This window comes from Cherax quadricarinatus, chromosome 5 (genome assembly GCF_038502225.1).
Source record: "Cherax quadricarinatus isolate ZL_2023a chromosome 5, ASM3850222v1, whole genome shotgun sequence".
Taxonomy (NCBI): Eukaryota; Metazoa; Arthropoda; class Malacostraca; order Decapoda; family Parastacidae; genus Cherax; species Cherax quadricarinatus.
This window is the reverse complement of record NC_091296.1, coordinates 60,722,907-60,742,790: the sequence shown is the minus strand read 5'-3', so window position 1 is coordinate 60,742,790 and position 19,884 is coordinate 60,722,907. Positions and strand designations below refer to the sequence as shown.

The 19,884-nt window shown below is 49.4% G+C and overlaps 1 protein-coding gene across 3 annotated transcripts in view; it reads left to right on the top strand.

Annotated features, from left to right (window-relative positions):
* The window catches only part of LOC138855183 (uncharacterized), a 100,273-nt gene that overhangs the window by 21,225 nt on the left and 59,164 nt on the right, over window positions 1–19,884 (top strand). Inside the window, exon 1 of one of the 3 annotated variants that reach the window (XM_070103019.1) lies at window positions 8,862–9,005. The exons of 1 other annotated variant lie outside the window; for it this stretch is intronic. The gene's annotated coding sequence lies outside the window, so the exon portion shown is untranslated. Of the gene's footprint in view, window positions 1–8,861; window positions 9,006–19,884 lie in introns of those variants that run through there. One more of the 3 variants, XM_070103017.1, reaches the window with a different exon arrangement.

Here is a 19,884-nt window from a genome sequence, read left to right as displayed (position 1 = left end):
TCTATAACCTGCACGAACTATGTCACTGTAGACAACAAGAGCATTTCACCCCTCCATGCTAGATGTGTTCATTTAAATCACGTACCTGCAAGCTCCTCCCAAGAAGTTCATTACTAGTAATCCCTTAAATCACTTGCAAAGACAACTGCTTAAGAAATTTCTCGCTTAACTGTTATTAATAATTTATCACAAAGTATATGCACTGATGGATCTAACAGGAGTTTGACTTTAATTATTACTGGTGCTGTCATCACTGCTCTTCACTCACATAACTCACGTGCTTATTAGAGAAACCAGATTTAAATATTAAAAAGTCCGTAAAAAGGAAATAATGTACAATTGTTGTGGATTATTATTATTTGGATTATTTTTTTTATGAAAAAGTTGATGTGTTAGCCAAAAAACAGTACTCTGAAGGAAAATGTTAAATATAACTTTGGTGCAGCTGTCTCTCTCATTAGGAATAATATTAAGAGAGAAATAAATAATGAAACTGAATGTTATAGGAATACAATTAGAAGCCTGAATAGATCTATAACTCACGATGATAACATGAACTTGGATAAGTACGTTTATGGAGCAACTTGCAATGTGAACACTGATGTTGTAGTGGCCAGGCTTAGGCAGTTTGGCAGACACAGATGATCACACTAAATGCAAAGTATGTGGCCAGCCCTATGGTCACTATTTTGAACAATATGTGCTTAATTGTCCACATATTAAGGAATATAGAGATAAACAGTATAATCTACGTAATATGTCAAGATATTTTATTAATGAAAAGATACCAGACATATTAAGCAAATTTCCTAAGTTTGCTTGCAACAAACAAGTCAATTGTAAATATAAATCCAGATGTACTCCAGTTCCCTTTTGGGGCCTAGTTTCAAGGCCTTTCGTGTATCCATATGCGCTTGCACTACCGTCGTCAGGATGGATACGGCTGCACAATAAACTAGCCAGTTCGGCGGCAGAATTAAAAACAATCTTAAGTTGCTGCTTAAGTGGTAATAGTTTGTTACTGAAGTAATACTAGCAAGTTGCTGCATAAGTGGTACTAGCAAGCTGCTGCTTAAGTGATATTAACAAGTTGTTTGGAGGGACGTGTATGGTGTTTACAGGGCTGGGTAGCTGTTGTAGAAAGATGCATGTGATTAAGTAAGTAAGTAAGTTTATTCAGGTATACACAAATACAGTTACATAGAATTATCATACATAGCAGCATATGTGTAGAGAACCTAGGATAACCCAAAAAAGTCAGACAGAGTGACTTATTTCCATTGGGGTCCTTTTACCTTATTATTATAATATAAAGGTTATAATATTTTCTTATTATTCTATAATGAAGATAACATCTTATTATCATACTAAAAAGACTACTACACGAGGGTCATTAAGACTATCTACAATACGAGGGTCATTACTAGGAATAAGGTAAAATTTACACGTATGTTAGATAAAAAATAGAAAATCATTCCCCTCCCTTTCTGTAGCTACATTCATCAGACACCTTTTGGCACTCTTCTTGAACTGGTTCATGCTATGACTGGCTTTGACATGTGCGGGCAGTCTGTTCCATTCCTTTATTGCTGTACAATAAAAGGTGTTTGAAGCCTGGCCAATGAATGTGGGTACTACAAAGTTGTGCTCTCTCCCCCTAGTGCGATGATTGCTTTGGTTCCCAACCTTGACAAAATTGACAGCAAGATATTCTGGACACTGTGAGCAATTTTATAAACATGATTTAGCTTCAGTTGTTTTACTCTGTCTTCAACATTCAGCATATCCAACTGCTGTAATTCATCCTGGCCTACATGTTCTCTTGGTCCCAGCCCCAGGATGAATCTTACGATTTTGTTCTGGGTGATTTGCAGTCTATCTTTCAGTTTTTTTGTCAAGGCAGAGTACCATGAAGAGCAAGCGTAATCCATATGGCATTGTATAACGGCTAGACATAGGGTCCTGCGAGCCTCAGTAGGTAGACACTGTGCTTGTCTATACAGGAACTTCAGTCTGGCATTCGCTTTCTTTACTACACTGTTCCCTATCAATTCTCCTGACATGCATGGGTCAAAGGGAATTCCCAAATATTTTACTGATGGTGTGTTTACATTTGGTTACGTGTTATATTTCAAAGGATATGTATAGCAGCATGTATGAAGGGGCATGCATGGTGAGAGTTGTGTATCTACAAACAGAGGGAAGGCGAAGGGGTTAGGAGGGTGAGAGGGGTGAAAAAAAGAGGGTGAAAGCAGGCACCTAAGGGAAGCTGGGTATCCAGCCTAATGAGCTTACCCCTTTGCTTGTCCATAAGCGTAAATCAAGTGTTGGGTGGAGGCCACCTCCCCTTTTCCCCCACCTCTTACCTCCAGAGGAAGGGGAAAGGAACTGACTTTTTTCACACATGATTGGAAGCGATGAATAATTCCCTAAATCTGTGGAAAATTCGCCCTCAACCCTTCTGGTGATAATTTCAGATCGGCCGTCACGAAGCTGAGACGCGGACCAATCCTGGGCCCAGGCGGACCAATCCTCTCCGACAATCCCTAATCCGTGACGGAAAGAAACCAAATAAAATGCTGAATTATGTTCCCGTTTTTTAACACTTTTTTATACGCAATTTACGTGGGCGAAACGCGCAGAGAAGGTGAAAACGAAGAGATATTTCTTGCCTTGAAATTTAAGTTTTCTCAAAGTATCGGAATGTGTTGTGGATATTTTTTCTGGCATGGAAGATTGCTGATTTCTTCCGCTCGCGTCTGTGTAAGAACAGTGAGTAAGAATACAGAGTTGTCACCAGAGAGCTTCGGCAGCGTCGTACGCAGACACACACACAGAAAAAAAAACTACGTGAAAAAAAAATTAGACCAGCGACACTGCGTTTTATTGGCGCCGAGGCACATACATCATGTGTGTGTGTGTGTGTGTGTGTGTACTCACCTAGTTGTGATTGTAGGGGTCGAGTTACAGCTGCTGGCCCCGCCTCTTCACTGGCCGCTACTAGGTCACTCTTCCTGCTCCATGAGCTTTATCATATCTCTTCTTAAAGCTATGTATGGATCCGACCTCCACTACATCACTTCCCAGACTATTCCACTTCCTGACAACTCTGTGACTGAAGAAATACTTCCTAACATCCCTGTGATTCATCTGAGTCTTCAACTTCCAACTGTCCCCTTGTTGCTGTGTCCCATCTCTGGAACATCCTGTCTCTGTCCACCTTGTCGATTCCTCTCAGTATTTTATATGTCGTTATCATATCCACCCTATCTCTCCTGTCCTCCAGTGTTGTCAGGTCGATTTCCCTTAACCTCTCCTCGTAGGACATACCACTTAGCTCCGGGACTGTGTGTATGTGCTTCGCATGGTCAGACATTACAGTAATGCTGTTATAAACATGTACTATACTCTTATGCAAAGGAGAATTCGTACCCCGGTCTGATCCGTACCCCAAATTGTACTCTATTTAATGAAGTGGTTTAGAATGGGTAGGTGCCATGGCTTGCTTCCTCATGTACAGCACATGTACGTGTCCTCCTGACATGCCTGGGGTGTATGCCCAGTTGGGTTCATATTTCGCGGTACTATGATGCTGACACCTAGTGATATAAGCCTGCCAATCTCAGGCCGCACCACGCTTACCCTGTCTCACTCTGGCAGCCGACCTGAGTCAGTCAACAACTCTACTCCGTCTCTTTGACGGGCATGGCCCTCCGGGTCATGTCTGTGTTTACCTGGAGTTTACCTGGAGAGAGTTCCGGGGGTCAACGCCCCCGCGGCCCGGTCTGTGACCAGGCCTCTTTAGGTCAGTGTCCCAGGATGCGACTCACACCAGTCGACTAACACCCAGGTACCCATTTTACTGATGGGGAACATAGACAACAGGTGGAAAGAAACACGTCCAATGTTTCTACTCTGGCTGGGAATCGAACCCAGGCCCTCGCCGTGTGAAGCGAGAGCGTTAACCACCAGGCCACCAGAGCCCCGTACAAGACCCCAAATAAAGTAACGTTGCCGCTGAAGCTTTATTATTGATCCCCGGCTTGCACAGGATGCAAATATAATCCTCGACGATAGGGGTACATGTCCTGACATGCCTGGGGTACGTGTCCTCCTGGCATGCCTGAGATACGTGCAAGACAGATCGAATATTTAACTGGGTACAAGTGAAAGGAAGACCTCCAGTGTCTGCGTGGTCAGCTTCCTGGCGTGGACGGCAGAGGGCATGATGGTGGGCAGGTAAATTATAAGGAAACATTTAAACAATACAAGATTTGGGATGGTTGGTGAAATTCATTAAACCTAACTGTTGATAAGTGAGAGAGAGAGAGAGAGAGTAGGGGTTGCAAGATTCTGTACGAGGCACAAGTACGCTCACACCTTGAGTATGCTCCACTTTCTTGGTTTGCCTGCCCCTCCCTCTCATCTGCGAATTCTTGACAGAGTAGAGAACAGAGCAAGACGTCTCATCTCTCGCCTGGACCCATCCTGGATTGATCTGTCGTTTCAGCAGAGCCTTCAACACAGGAGGGATGTGGGTGGCCTTACTGTTATGTACAAGGACAATACTCTCAAAGTACCACACTTGGATCCACTTCGAGGACAGCGTGAAGCAAGCTTCTATACCACAAGACGGGCAGAAAGCAGCAACTTCACTCTGGCTGTACCCTTCTCCAGAACATCACTTCATCTGAGATCATTTATCCCCAGGATGAATCGAGTCTGGAACACATTCGTACAGCATTATGATGTCAACGAGATAGTCAGTTGATCAGATGAAAATGCTGGCCCACAGATGGCTCCAACTTCATCCTGTTCCCTACTTGTATGTCTTGTAACAATAAAAATGCTTTCAAATGAGATGATGTAGGTAACAGCTCTTAGCTTGTCAATAAAGCTAGGGATCCTTAACCTTGTCAAACCCTGTGTAAAAAAAAAAGACATTCTTACATCAATCACAACAATAGTGCAACACATTGCTTTTAGTTACGCCAAGTCGAAGCCTCAATACTGTATCACCCTTGTAGGTTCAGCTCTTCTTTTTTTATTATAATAATACAATGTAAGTTTGCAGCAACAGCAACAGCAGACCTCCAGAGAACCTTCTGTGTCTCTTAGGCACTCGGGCTGCGGCACAAGTGCCAGGAATGGCTTTAATGGGGCTTTTGAGAGTTGAGAGCTTCACACCAGCGAGAACACCGGCCCTGAGACATCAGCACCTCTGCTACTCCTTACGAGCTCTGTTTGAGTGAGGAGGGTAGCAGATGAGTATGTTGAGTTGTAGATGGCTCACACCATCTGGCAAAGACCTGTGTCAGGACTTCGTTCCTGAGAAATATATCATTATCACCCCTCCCCCCTACCTCTCTTTTCCATGTCCTCCGCCCATCCTTCCCTTCCCTCCTTCCCCTTTCCTCCGTCCATCCTTCCCCTCCCCCCTTTCCTCTGTCCATCCTTCTATTCCTTCCGTCCCTCCTCACCCCTCCGTCCCTCCCCTGTCCTTCACCACAGACATCCCATCTTACATTTGACCATGACGTGATCAAAAGCATCATGATCTGCCAAACATATTGTGAATGGAAACCACGGAGCAGTGAAATCAAAAGGTACACCTCTCACAGGTAGCCAGTGAAGGGTACTTACCATCTCTCACTGCCTCTTTGTGCCAGACCAACTTTCTGCTCTCCTCTTTCTCCACTGGTCAGCTGTCAGTTGGCCCTGTCAGCCAGGACAACAAGAAGCGCTGCAACAGCAGCTACAGGGCAGCTAACTCCCCATTCTAATGTGGTCCAGGACTGTGCACTCCCTTGAAAACCAGTCTGTGAATCTTTACTGCAAGTATTGAGGCAAAAAAAGAAAAAGTTTCGTTAGAGCCTGTGTGGAGAGCTGTTGTATGGAGGTGTGGAGGAATGCCTGATGGAGGTATGGAGGCATGCTTGATGGAAGATTTGTCGCCAGAAGCCTAATGGAGGACCTCGGTGTGGAGGCATGTCACCAACATCCTGACAGTGATGGTGAAGGTGTCGAGATAAATCTCTCCAGCATCCTGACCCACACAACGGGGAAGTGGACAGAGGCCAACACCAAGATTCTGAGACCTACTCCTACCTTCAAACACTGCAGTCACAAATCAACGAAGCGTCCTCTCTTGACAGCAAGGGAACAGGAAATAAAAAAATAATATACGCGGAAATCCTAGACTACAAAAGGATTCAGGAATTATTAATGATTTACGGTCCACCGGAGGCACAAAGGAAAGGCACGTTGCTTGCGACGAGTTGCTGGGATTAAAAATGATGTGGGCAGCAGAAAAGGTTATGCAAAGGTACGCGGACACAGGAAAGGTTGGCAAAGAGAAGAGGCAAGATTTCACCACCAGCAGAAGCAAGCAGGTACATTTAAGGTGATCATAAGAGGTAAGACTCACTAGCAGAGGTAAGCAGGCACATGGAAGGTGGTCAGGAGGAGAGGTAAGATTCACCAACAGATGTAAGCAGGTACTCACCGATACACAAACTCGCTCTCTAAGTTGCACAAACAAGTCCAAACAACCAACACTGAACAAACTTTGGCTGTTCGTTACTTTCGAGGATCCTGGAAGTCTCTTCCTCAGAGGTGCGCGACCTCCTCCTCATTCTCTCCCTTCCTCAGAGGTACTTGGTCTTCCTCTACTCATGCTCATCTTCTCCTAACTCTCATTTTTCCTTCCTTTATTTTCTTCTCTTTGTTTTAATTATCTCCCTCTTCCCGTTTTCACCATTTCTGTTTTCACTATATGCCTGAGTTTACTTTCTCCATTTCCTTTCTTTGTCATTCTTTACTCTCGCTCTTGTTATGCTTCTCTCCCTTCCCTTATTCCCTCCCTCTCTCTTTACCTGCCACCCTTCCCTCCACCTCTCCCTTCATTCCCTCCCCGGCCGCAGGTGTTGGCACAGGCAATGGAAGTTGATAACCTGCTTTTTGGTTGTAAAAACTGTCCAGGTTTGAGTGACGGGAAGGCAGGGCCGGGCCGCTACAATGGTGGACCCCGTCAGCAGGGTGCATAAGCGACAGATCAGGTTACCTGGCCAGAGCCCAGGGACGGGCCGAGGGCCGAGACTATGCCACACGAGTATGAAACAGAATGAACTGAAGGATAAACACTACGTTCAAGCAGAGGGGAAAAATAAAGAGGAGGGAGGTGGGGTGGGGGAGAGGAGGGTCCCAAAAATACGATGTTTTGGTGGACGTCAGAATAAAGGTTGAGGCAAACAGTGTGGATACGAGGAAAAAAAGTTGAACTGTTTGCGATGCAATTATTTGTCTTTTTTTTTCTCTCCCTCCTTTTCCCGCTTTCCAAAATTAAGAAACGTTGCATATTTATACTGCAGTAAAGACACATTTGGTGCAAGAATAGTGTGAGGCAAGCTGTCAGCGAGCGAGGAATGGACACTCACCACTCATGAACGACACACACGGATGTAACAAGTCATATATAAAAAATATAATCCTAACCAAAAGTCATCTTTGATAGCAAACAGACGAAGACACTAAACTAGATGAATCTGAAGTCTGACTGAAGCCTGGAGAACGTGAAACATTTGTGCCAGCTTCATCAGTTGGTATTAGTGGTCAATGATACAGTGATACCAACACACTGTGAAAAGGTACACTTGTGTATATTCCATGATATATATATTAAAGGAAACTTCGCCACGAGTGTCTTGATCAGTTCTGATGTTTGGTTACATGTCTGGCATGAGGTTTCCTCCCAGATCTTTATTCCCCCGCGATATAGCTAGTTTCTCATCTCCCAGATTATAGTACTACATCTATGGTCGTCTCTTATTCCTCGCTTTGCATGACCTGGCACTCTGCATGAACTCCAGTAGTCACTTGTTTGACCACCCTTACCTGGAGTATACCTGGAGAAGGTTTCGGGGATCAACGCCCTCGCGGCCCGGTCTGTGACCAGGTCTGTGACCCTTGAAGTGAGACCAGATCTTCCTGCAGTGTCTCGGTGCTCTCCCTTTCTCACTACCTTCAGGTTCCAGAAGAAAACAAGGACGACTGGAATCACTCACCTCTGACAAGTTCTTCTATGCTTATAAACAGTAGGAACGTTTCTAGTACTGATTCCAGGAGGATCAAACTTGTTACCTTTTCCCAACCCGATAGTTCCATATTACCTTCATTTATGTTCGTAGGGTATTTCTTAGTGCATTGGATAATTGTTCATCGTAACCCTTGCCTGCTTATTTAGTTGCTGTATTCCTGGAAGAAAAAAAGGTATAATAATAATAATAATAATTAATAGTAATAATAATAATCTTCATTTCTATAAGTACATGATACAACTTATACAGACCATAGCTGACATCAATGACATAATATATAGAAAGTCCCTGGTTATGCAGAGCATTTCGGGCAAATTAGGTTTTGTCCCAAGATGCGACCCACAACAGTCGACTAACAACCAGGTGCCTATTTTACTGCTAGGTGAACATGGACAACAGGTGTCTTCCAGAAACACGCGAATGTTTCCACTCGTACCGGGGATCGAACCCCGAAACACGATGTGTGAGCTGAGTACGCTACCAACCGAGCTACGGTTAGATGCTTTCGTAGTCAATGATTATGCAGGCGACCTATCTTTCTAGTTGGTCCAGTGTTGTGTGGTGGTCCAGTGTTGTGTGGTGGTTCAGTGTTGTGTAGTGGTCCAGTGTTGTGTGGTGGTCCAGTGTTGTGTGGTGGTTCAGTGTTGTGTAGTGGTTCAGTGTTGTGTGGTGGTTCAGTGTTGTGTGGTGGTTCAGTGTTGTGTGGTGGTTCAGTGTTGTGTGGTGGTTCAGTGTTGTGTGGTGGTTCAGTGTTGTGTGGTGGTTCAGTGTTGTGTGGTGGTTCAGTGTTGTGTGGTTCAGTGTGTGATTATCATTTGTAGTAGTGGCAGTCGTGAAGCCGTGGACAAGCCACGAGGACATTAGGAAGTACTTTTTCAGCCTGAAGATAACAAGTGAAATGAACCAGAGGTAATGAACAGTTTGATCTGTGCCTGGATCAGGGCAGCATGTCGTAGACAAAGTGTTAAGAAGCGGGTGCAGGAGCTATGAGTTGACCCCCCTGCAAACCCAAGTAGTGAGTACACACACACACACACACACACACACACACACACACATACATATGTACATACATACATACATACATACAAACATCGACAAGGTGGTTGGAGACAGGATGTTCCAGAGATGTAACACAGCAACAAGGGGTCACAACTGGAAATTAAAAACTCAGATGAGTCACAGGGATGTTAGGAAATATTTCTTCAATCATAGAGTTGTCAGGAAGTTGAACAGCCTTGAGAGTGATGTAGTGGAGGCAGGATCTATACATAGCTTTAAGAAGAGGTACGATAATGCTCATGGAGCAGGGAGGAAGTGGACCTAGTAGCGACCAGCGAAGAGGCTGGGTCAGGAGCTGTGACTCGATCCCTGCAACCACAAATAGGTGAGTTCACACACACACACACACACACACACACACACACACACACACACACACACACCAGGGCATCATTGTGTCGGGGTATGGGGAACTGGTGCGTGGAGGAAATGGCAGCCGGGCAGGGCATTCACATGTGCTTTCTGCCCAGCGGGGGGTATTACACCTAATTAGTAACTATAGCCGACCAACGAAAGGGCATGCATGTACACAGGTAGAAAAGGGAGAGAGGAAAGAGGGGGGAAAGTAGGGAGAGAGAAGCTGAGAGAGAGAGAGAGAGAGAGAGAGAGAGAGAGAGAGAGAGAGAGAGAGAGAGAGAGAGAGAGAGAGAGGAAATAGACTGAGGGAGAGAGCAATAGAGAATGGTAGGGAGAGGAAGAAAGGGAGGGAGAGAGTAAGAGAGAGAGGGAAAGAAAGTGGAAATATATTTTCGCACTATTCTGTGATGGTTACACAGTATGGTGCTCATACAGGGTGGTGAAATGTGTCAGCCTGAGCTGGGAGGCTTCAGTAGTGTCAGCCTGAGCTGGGAGGCTTCAGTAGTGTCAGCCTGAGCTGGGAGGCTTCAGTAGTGTCAGCCTGAGCTGGGAGGCTTCAGTAGTGTCAGCCTGAGCTGGGAGGCTTCAGTAGTGTCAGCCTGAGCTGGGAGGCTTCAGTAGTGTCAGCCTGAGCTGGGAGGCTTCAGTAGCGTCAGCCTGAGCTGGGAGGCTTCAGTAGCGTCAGCCTGAGCTGGGAGGCTTCAGTAGTGTCAGCCTGAGCTGGGAGGCTTCAGTAGTGTCAGCCTGAGCTGGGAGGCTTCAGTAGCGTCAGCCTGAGCTGGGAGGCTTCAGTAGTGTCAGCCTGAGCTGGGAGGCTTCAGTAGCGTCAGCCTGAGCTGGGAGGCTTCAGTAGTGTCAGCCTGAGCTGGGAGGCTTCAGTAGTGTCAGCCTGAGCTGGGAGGCTTCAGTAGTGTCAGCCTGAGCTGGGAGGCTTCAGTAGTGTCAGCCTGAGCTGGGAGGCTTCAGTAGTGTCAGCCTGAGCTGGGAGGCTTCAGTAGTGTCAGCCTGAGCTGGGAGGCTTCAGTAGTGTCAGCCTGAGCTGGGAGGCTTCAGTAGCGTCAGCCTGAGCTGGGAGGCTTCAGTAGCGTCAGCCTGAGCTGGGAGGCTTCAGTAGTGTCAGCCTGAGCTGGGAGGCTTCAGTAGTGTCAGCCTGAGCTGGGAGGCTTCAGTAGCGTCAGCCTGAGCTGGGAGGCTTCAGTAGTGTCAGCCTGAGCTGGGAGGCTTCAGTAGCGTCAGCCTGAGCTGGGAGGCTTCAGTAGTGTCAGCCTGAGCTGGGAGGCTTCAGTAGTGTCAGCCTGAGCTGGGAGGCTTCAGTAGTGTCAGCCTGAGCTGGGAGGCTTCAGTAGCGTCAGCCTGAGCTGGGAGGCTTCAGTAGCGTCAGCCTGAGCTGGGAGGCTTCAGTAGTGTCAGCCTGAGCTGGGAGGCTTCAGTAGTGTCAGCCTGAGCTGGGAGGCTTCAGTAGTGTCAGCCTGAGCTGGGAGGCTTCAGTAGCGTCAGCCTGAGCTGGGAGGCTTCAGTAGTGTCAGCCTGAGCTGGGAGGCTTCAGTAGCGTCAGCCTGAGCTGGGAGGCTTCAGTAGTGTCAGCCTGAGCTGGGAGGCTTCAGTAGTGTCAGCCTGAGCTGGGAGGCTTCAGTAGTGTCAGCCTGAGCTGGGAGGCTTCAGTAGTGTCAGCCTGAGCTGGGAGGCTTCAGTAGTGTCAGCCTGAGCTGGGAGGCTTCAGTAGCGTCAGCCTGAGCTGGGAGGCTTCAGTAGCGTCAGCCTGAGCTGGGAGGCTTCAGTAGCGTCAGCCTGAGCTGGGAGGCTTCAGTAGCGTCAGCCTGAGCTGGGAGGCTTCAGTAGCGTCAGCCTGAGCTGGGAGGCTTCAGTAGCGTCAGCCTGAGCTGGGAGGCTTCAGTAGCGTCAGCCTGAGCTGGGAGGCTTCAGTAGTGTCAGCCTGAGCTGGGAGGCTTCAGTAGTGTCAGCCTGAGCTGGGAGGCTTCAGTAGTGTCAGCCTGAGCTGGGAGGCTTCAGTAGTGTCAGCCTGAGCTGGGAGGCTTCAGTAGTGTCAGCCTGAGCTGGGAGGCTTCAGTAGTGTCAGCCTGAGCTGGGAGGCTTCAGTAGTGTCAGCCTGAGCTGGGAGGCTTCAGTAGCGTCAGCCTGAGCTGGGAGGCTTCAGTAGTGTCAGCCTGAGCTGGGAGGCTTCAGTAGCGTCAGCCTGAGCTGGGAGGCTTCAGTAGCGTCAGCCTGAGCTGGGAGGCTTCAGTAGCGTCAGCCTGAGCTGGGAGGCTTCAGTAGCGTCAGCCTGAGCTGGGAGGCTTCAGTAGTGTCAGCCTGAGCTGGGAGGCTTCAGTAGCGTCAGCCTGAGCTGGGAGGCTTCAGTAGCGTCAGCCTGAGCTGGGAGGCTTCAGTAGCGTCAGCCTGAGCTGGGAGGCTTCAGTAGCGTCAGCCTGAGCTGGGAGGCTTCAGTAGTGTCAGCCTGAGCTGGGAGGCTTCAGTAGCGTCAGCCTGAGCTGGGAGGCTTCAGTAGTGTCAGCCTGAGCTGGGAGGCTTCAGTAGCGTCAGCCTGAGCTGGGAGGCTTCAGTAGCGTCAGCCTGAGCTGGGAGGCTTCAGTAGTGTCAGCCTGAGCTGGGAGGCTTCAGTAGCGTCAGCCTGAGCTGGGAGGCTTCAGTAGTGTCAGCCTGAGCTGGGAGGCTTCAGTAGCGTCAGCCTGAGCTGGGAGGCTTCAGTAGCGTCAGCCTGAGCTGGGAGGCTTCAGTAGTGTCAGCCTGAGCTGGGAGGCTTCAGTAGCGTCAGCCTGAGCTGGGAGGCTTCAGTAGCGTCAGCCTGAGCTGGGAGGCTTCAGTAGCGTCAGCCTGAGCTGGGAGGCTTCAGTAGCGTCAGCCTGAGCTGGGAGGCTTCAGTAGTGTCAGCCTGAGCTGGGAGGCTTCAGTAGTGTCAGCCTGAGCTGGGAGGCTTCAGTAGCGTCAGCCTGAGCTGGGAGGCTTCAGTAGCGTCAGCCTGAGCTGGGAGGCTTCAGTAGCGTCAGCCTGAGCTGGGAGGCTTCAGTAGTGTCAGCCTGAGCTGGGAGGCTTCAGTAGTGTCAGCCTGAGCTGGGAGGCTTCAGTAGCGTCAGCCTGAGCTGGGAGGCTTCAGTAGTGTCAGCCTGAGCTGGGAGGCTTCAGTAGCGTCAGCCTGAGCTGGGAGGCTTCAGTAGCGTCAGCCTGAGCTGGGAGGCTTCAGTAGTGTCAGCCTGAGCTGGGAGGCTTCAGTAGTGTCAGCCTGAGCTGGGAGGCTTCAGTAGCGTCAGCCTGAGCTGGGAGGCTTCAGTAGCGTCAGCCTGAGCTGGGAGGCTTCAGTAGTGTCAGCCTGAGCTGGGAGGCTTCAGTAGCGTCAGCCTGAGCTGGGAGGCTTCAGTAGTGTCAGCCTGAGCTGGGAGGCTTCAGTAGTGTCAGCCTGAGCTGGGAGGCTTCAGTAGCGTCAGCCTGAGCTGGGAGGCTTCAGTAGTGTCAGCCTGAGCTGGGAGGCTTCAGTAGCGTCAGCCTGAGCTGGGAGGCTTCAGTAGCGTCAGCCTGAGCTGGGAGGCTTCAGTAGTGTCAGCCTGAGCTGGGAGGCTTCAGTAGTGTCAGCCTGAGCTGGGAGGCTTCAGTAGCGTCAGCCTGAGCTGGGAGGCTTCAGTAGCGTCAGCCTGAGCTGGGAGGCTTCAGTAGTGTCAGCCTGAGCTGGGAGGCTTCAGTAGCGTCAGCCTGAGCTGGGAGGCTTCAGTAGCGTCAGCCTGAGCTGGGAGGCTTCAGTAGCGTCAGCCTGAGCTGGGAGGCTTCAGTAGTGTCAGCCTGAGCTGGGAGGCTTCAGTAGTGTCAGCCTGAGCGGGGAGGCTTCAGTAGAAAAGCCCAAGGAAGAGCTGAGTAGGGAGACTCGAGCGGAGCTGCTGCTGGGGTGCAGAGCTCCTGAGCAGAGACTTCGAGTGGAGCTGCTGCTGGGGTGCAGGGCTCGGGAGAAGGCTGCTGAAGTCTCTGGAGGAGACTGTTGGAGGCATTGGGCAGAGTACTGGCTTGGCGCATTTCTCGTGCTATATAGGTCTTGGGACCTGTGGCTTAGTTCCTGTAGTGAACTGTCCTCTGTGCTATATTGTAAGTTATATTCATTTTCGTCAAGTTGATTGTATTTCCCTGTCTCACTGCTTATGTGTACCATCCCATTTATCTAAACCACAATAATGTTCTCCTGTTCCCAAATATATTATTGTACAAAGACTTAATAATAAACTGTGTTTGAGTAGAATAGGAATATTCTCTGTCCCCGTCATTTATTCTTTTTCTTATATTTTATTATGTTTATATATGAGTGAAGAATGGGTGAGGCATATGTTAGTGAGTAGCGTAGAGTTAATGAGAGTGTCGTGGTAGTCACCACTGACCTGTCCTTACCTACCTACCTCCGCTAATCATCTCACTCCTACCACGTCGCCAGCCTCTCCCCTGCCTACATAATCCCTTACTCCCATATTCCCCACTTATATCCTATTCAAATCATTACCCCCCTACATGACATGGTGTCTAAGCGGTGGTGGTTCTTATTATTTATATAGTAGGAACCAGTCCCATGTGCCTTATTTTTGACTGCTCGGTTATACTTGTTATGCTACCATTTGCTACCACTTTTTTTTTCTTGTGTGTGTAAAATCTAAAGTGAATATCTGTATGATATTACAATCCTAGTAACCTTAACTGTCCTTTTTTGACGGTGGGTCTGAATAAATTTTTGGGTGTAATATTATATTTGGTGGAGTTGGTTGTTGGTTTGAGATAAATGGTGGAGAATATCAGTATTTGGGTGAGACTTTTGGGGGAAGCAATTACTGGCCGAAATTGAATATTTACAGAGGAATGAGAAGTCACCCAGCCCGCCTTGGAAGACTTACCCACAACTGTCACCCATTGAAGAGTTGCCTATGATTGCTGTCCACCTGTGCCCAGTCACCCAGCTGATATGCCCAGTCACCCAGCTGATGTGCCCCAGTAGATGTATTGCTGCCTTGGTCTGTCATCCAGTGTAGTGGGTGTCTGTCTGCGTCACCCAGCCTCTGTGACCATCACCCACGGACCGCCAGTTACCCGCAGTTGCCAGGGATGGGTGACCGCACCTGCTGTTGATGACCTGAAGTGACCTCACCTCACCTCGAGCAACTGACCATAGCCTGCTACTGCTGATGTCGGCTGCTGTGATGCTGCTGAGATGCTGTAGCCGTGCTGCTATGCTGTGGCCGTGCTGAGATGCTGTAGCCGTGCTGCAATGCTGTGGCCGTGCTGTGTGCTGCTGTGATGTTGAGATGCTGCGGCCGTGCTGTGATGTTGAGACGCTGCTGCCGTGCTGTGATGCTGGGACCGTGCTGCGATGCTGTAGCCGTGCTGCGATGCTGTGGCCGTGCTGTGTGCTGCTGTGATACGGCCGTGCTATGTGCTGCTGTGATACGGCCGTGCTGTGATGATGGATATGCTGTGGCCGTGCTGTGATGCTGCGATGCTGCCTAGCTCAAGAGGAGATGGCGGTGATGCTGCAGTGGTGTGTGAGGGATTCTGGCTGGTGTGCCAGGACAGGAGAATCTACTATGAAGGAGTTGCCATCCTCGGAGATGTGGAAGGAAGTGAGCCGCGAAGATGGACTCCAGCTGCTGGGACCAGCCTGCTTTCAAGGGCGGTATGGAGGCGTATCCTGCCTTGCTGGTCGACCTGTACGACCGGTATGCGGGGATGCCCTGCCAGCCATGAGAGACAATTGAGAGTGTGAGATGTCCCCAGCCTACTTTGACTTGCCAGAAGTGTTAGTGTTACCTGTGTGAAATAAGGTGACCTTGAATACGGTCCAGTGATTATGGCCGCCTTGTTTTATGAGGCCAGTGAATCCTAGTAGTGGCATAGGATAATGGAGGGTCTTAGCTGCGATGCCTGCCCTGTCTCGATTTTCAGATGTTGTAGTGTGCATGTGAAGTGTGCCGAAAATGCGACCTTGGTGGTCGTGAAGTGGTCCAGTTGCAGTTACTTGAAAGAATGCAACCCGTTGGAGCAGTTTTCCACGCCATAGAAGCCTAGAGAGGTTTGGCCCAATGGTTAACGTGCGAGGGTGACTAGCATTGGCTAGTGCATTTCTAGTAGAAGTAGGGAAGGCACTGGAGCCCGATATTTAGGTTTAAGGAGAAATGACGGGTAAGGAGGCTTTGCACCAGAAAGCGACTATTATGCTGGCCAACTGCCAGGTGTACTGATTATGCTGCCTTGTGGTAGTTGAGGAGGTTGAGGGAAATATAATTGTATTATGTATAATTTTGTCTTTGTATTGTAATAGATTTAAGGGATTAGGATTAAAATAGTCTAATAACTAGGACAAATTGTCCTAGTTCTCAGATATTTTAAATTGGGGGAGAAAGGGGGATGTGATGTAGTCCAGCTGGGCTTGTGAGGTCTCTGGGGAGACCTAATTTAACCAATTATATGGTCACACCTTGCCTTGGCAAACGTCTGTAGCCACGCCCACGTCTGAGGTCTTTTGTTCTTGACGCCTCAGACCTAGGCGTCAGGTCGTACACGTGGTTGTGGAGGGTGCTTGGACCACCATAAAAGCCCAAGGAAGAGCTGAGTAGGGAGACTCGAGCGGAGCTGCTGCTGGGGTGCAGAGCTCCTGAGCAGAGACTTCGAGTGGAGCTGCTGCTGGGGTGCAGGGCTCGGGAGAAGGCTGCTGAAGTCTCTGGAGGAGACTGTTGGAGGCATTGGGCAGAGTACTGGCTTGGCGCATTTCTCGTGCTATATAGGTCTTGGGACCTGTGGCTTAGTTCCTGTAGTGAACTGTCCTCTGTGCTATATTGTAAGTTATATTCATTTTCGTCAAGTTGATTGTATTTCCCTGTCTCACTGCTTATGTGTACCATCCCATTTATCTAAACCACAATGATGTACTCCTGTTCCCAAATATATTATTGTACAAGGACTTAATAATAAACTGTGTTTGAGTAGAATAGTAATATTCGCTGTCCCTGTTATTTATTCTTATTTCCATTTATTTATGTTTAGTTAAAGTAGTGAGAGGGTGAGTAGTGTGGAGTGGTGGGTAGAGTAATGAGAGGTGAAGTTATAGTCACCAGTGACCTCACATTACCTACCTACCTCCGCACTCATCCCTCCTACTGCCTCGCCTGTCCCCTACCTACTGACTCCCTCCGCTTACCCCCATATTCCCCGATTATTCCCCTAATCATTACCCCCCTACATGACACCTGAGCTGGGAGGCTTCAGTAGTGTCAGCCTGAGCTGGGAGGCTTCAGTAGCGTCAGCCTGAGCTGGGAGGCTTCAGTAGTGTCAGCCTGAGCTGGGAGGCTTCAGTAGCGTCAGCCTGAGCTGGGAGGCTTCAGTAGCGTCAGCCTGAGCTGGGAGGCTTCAGTAGTGTCAGCCTGAGCTGGGAGGCTTCAGTAGTGTCAGCCTGAGCTGGGAGGCTTCAGTAGCGTCAGCCTGAGCTGGGAGGCTTCAGTAGCGTCAGCCTGAGCTGGGAGGCTTCAGTAGTGTCAGCCTGAGCTGGGAGGCTTCAGTAGTGTCAGCCTGAGCTGGGAGGCTTCAGTAGCGTCAGCCTGAGCTGGGAGGCTTCAGTAGCGTCAGCCTGAGCTGGGAGGCTTCAGTAGCGTCAGCCTGAGCTGGGAGGCTTCAGTAGTGTCAGCCTGAGCTGGGAGGCTTCAGTAGCGTCAGCCTGAGCTGGGAGGCTTCAGTAGCGTCAGCCTGAGCTGGGAGGCTTCAGTAGTGTCAGCCTGAGCTGGGAGGCTTCAGTAGCGTCAGCCTGAGCTGGGAGGCTTCAGTAGTGTCAGCCTGAGCTGGGAGGCTTCAGTAGCGTCAGCCTGAGCTGGGAGGCTTCAGTAGTGTCAGCCTGAGCTGGGAGGCTTCAGTAGTGTCAGCCTGAGCTGGGAGGCTTCAGTAGCGTCAGCCTGAGCTGGGAGGCTTCAGTAGTGTCAGCCTGAGCTGGGAGGCTTCAGTAGTGTCAGCCTGAGCTGGGAGGCTTCAGTAGCGTCAGCCTGAGCTGGGAGGCTTCAGTAGTGTCAGCCTGAGCTGGGAGGCTTCAGTAGCGTCAGCCTGAGCTGGGAGGCTTCAGTAGCGTCAGCCTGAGCTGGGAGGCTTCAGTAGTGTCAGCCTGAGCTGGGAGGCTTCAGTAGTGTCAGCCTGAGCTGGGAGGCTTCAGTAGCGTCAGCCTGAGCTGGGAGGCTTCAGTAGCGTCAGCCTGAGCTGGGAGGCTTCAGTAGTGTCAGCCTGAGCTGGGAGGCTTCAGTAGCGTCAGCCTGAGCTGGGAGGCTTCAGTAGTGTCAGCCTGAGCTGGGAGGCTTCAGTAGTGTCAGCCTGAGCTGGGAGGCTTCAGTAGCGTCAGCCTGAGCTGGGGGGCTTCAGTAGTGTCAGCCTGAGCTGGGAGGCTTCAGTAGCGTCAGCCTGAGCTGGGAGGCTTCAGTAGCGTCAGCCTGAGCTGGGAGGCTTCAGTAGTGTCAGCCTGAGCTGGGAGGCTTCAGTAGTGTCAGCCTGAGCTGGGAGGCTTCAGTAGCGTCAGCCTGAGCTGGGAGGCTTCAGTAGCGTCAGCCTGAGCTGGGAGGCTTCAGTAGCGTCAGCCTGAGCTGGGAGGCTTCAGTAGCGTCAGCCTGAGCTGGGAGGCTTCAGTAGCGTCAGCCTGAGCTGGGAGGCTTCAGTAGCGTCAGCCTGAGCTGGGAGGCTTCAGTAGTGTCAGCCTGAGCTGGGAGGCTTCAGTAGTGTCAGCCTGAGCTGGGAGGCTTCAGTAGGGCGATAAGGATATCGTCAAGCATTCCACTAATGGTTCATCAGATACAATAGCTGGTTCCAGCAGTGGAGTTACTATCGCCTGGACCTATCATCTCTCAGGAGAGACTATCTCTCACACGACGGAATCAGAGGGGTGAAGGGAGGGGAGATGAGAGAGGTGAAGGGAGTGGGGTGAGGGGGGATGATGGGAGTAGGGTGAGAGGGGGTGAAGGGAAGGAAAGGGATGTAGGGATACTGACCCTGTATGTGTAGGGTACTTTGGTCTGGGTATTGAGCTAGGGTAGTGTGGTACACGATACCTTTGGTAGGGTGGGTCTGGGTGGGTGGTGGTTAGAACGTCGGGTGGGTTATAGCATTAAGACTCGTCGGTAGGATCAATTTGGTGAGTTAGGGTAGGCGTGGTGGGTGGGCTGGTGTCGGTATAGCAGAGGTGGGAGAGGAGGGAGAGGTTAAAAGGAAGGAGAAGGGAAGGAAGAGGAGGGAGAGGTTAAAAGGAAGGAGAAGGGAAGGAAGAGGAGGGAGAGGTTAAAAATCAGTAGAAGGGTGGGAAGAAGAGGGAGAGGTTAAAAGGAAGGAGAAGAGAGGGTGGGCTGGTGTGGGTAGAGAACCGAGGTAGGTGGGTGGTTGAGTGAGTGGGCTGGTATGGGTGAAGCATCGAGGTTCTAAAGTGGGTACATCATCGAGGTGGGTGAGTGGGTGGGCTAGAATGGGTATATCATGGAGGTGGGTGAGTGGGTGGGCGGGTTAAAGTGAGCATATCATCGAGGTGGGTGAGCTAGAGTGGGTGTATCATCGAGGTGGGTGGGCATATCATCGAGGTGGGTGGGTTAGAGTGAGTATATCATCGAAGTGGGCGGGGAGGTGGGCTGGTTCATCTGGGTGGATACTGGTTTGCTGGTACCAGGTTGTCATGTGTTGACCCACGCAGTCCAGCTTTTGGTCTTGTGACCTAGACCTTTCCTGGCTTACCCGTTCACCTGGCTTACCTGGTCCCCTGGCTTACCTGGTCCCCTGGCTTACCAGTTCACCAGTAAAAATATATTACATGTGATACACAGTTTATTGGATCAACAGGGTGGGTTACCCACCATTAAGATTGGTTAACGGGGTTCGAAGTTTATCGACTACACGAGGGTTATTAAGGTTATACGTCACCTGTTCACCAGCAGTCAAGAATACTTTAATCCCTAATCTAGGAATTAAACTCCGTGTATATACACGGAGAGACATTCACCTCTCAATGTGTATATCCCTTGTGGCATTAACAAGGGCAGTGAAATAACGTATACTGTCAATTATGAGACACCTTGTGATAACCGTGTTGTATAGATAATCAACTTCGTCATCCTTCTCTGTATATTTTCCACCACATTTATGTCCATGTTGTAATATGGAGACCAGAATTGAGCCGCATTATCGAAATGAGGTTTAACCAAAGATGTATATAAAGCTGAAGTATAACCTTAGGACGTCTGTTATTTATACTTCTTGATATTAGCTTTATTGCCAGCACTTGTACACTGTTGTGTATCTTGGCTTTAAATTTCTGCTGATCAAATTAAGATTTTGCAGCCGAAGCGACAATTTCATTGTGGACCGTAAGGATTTTATTACT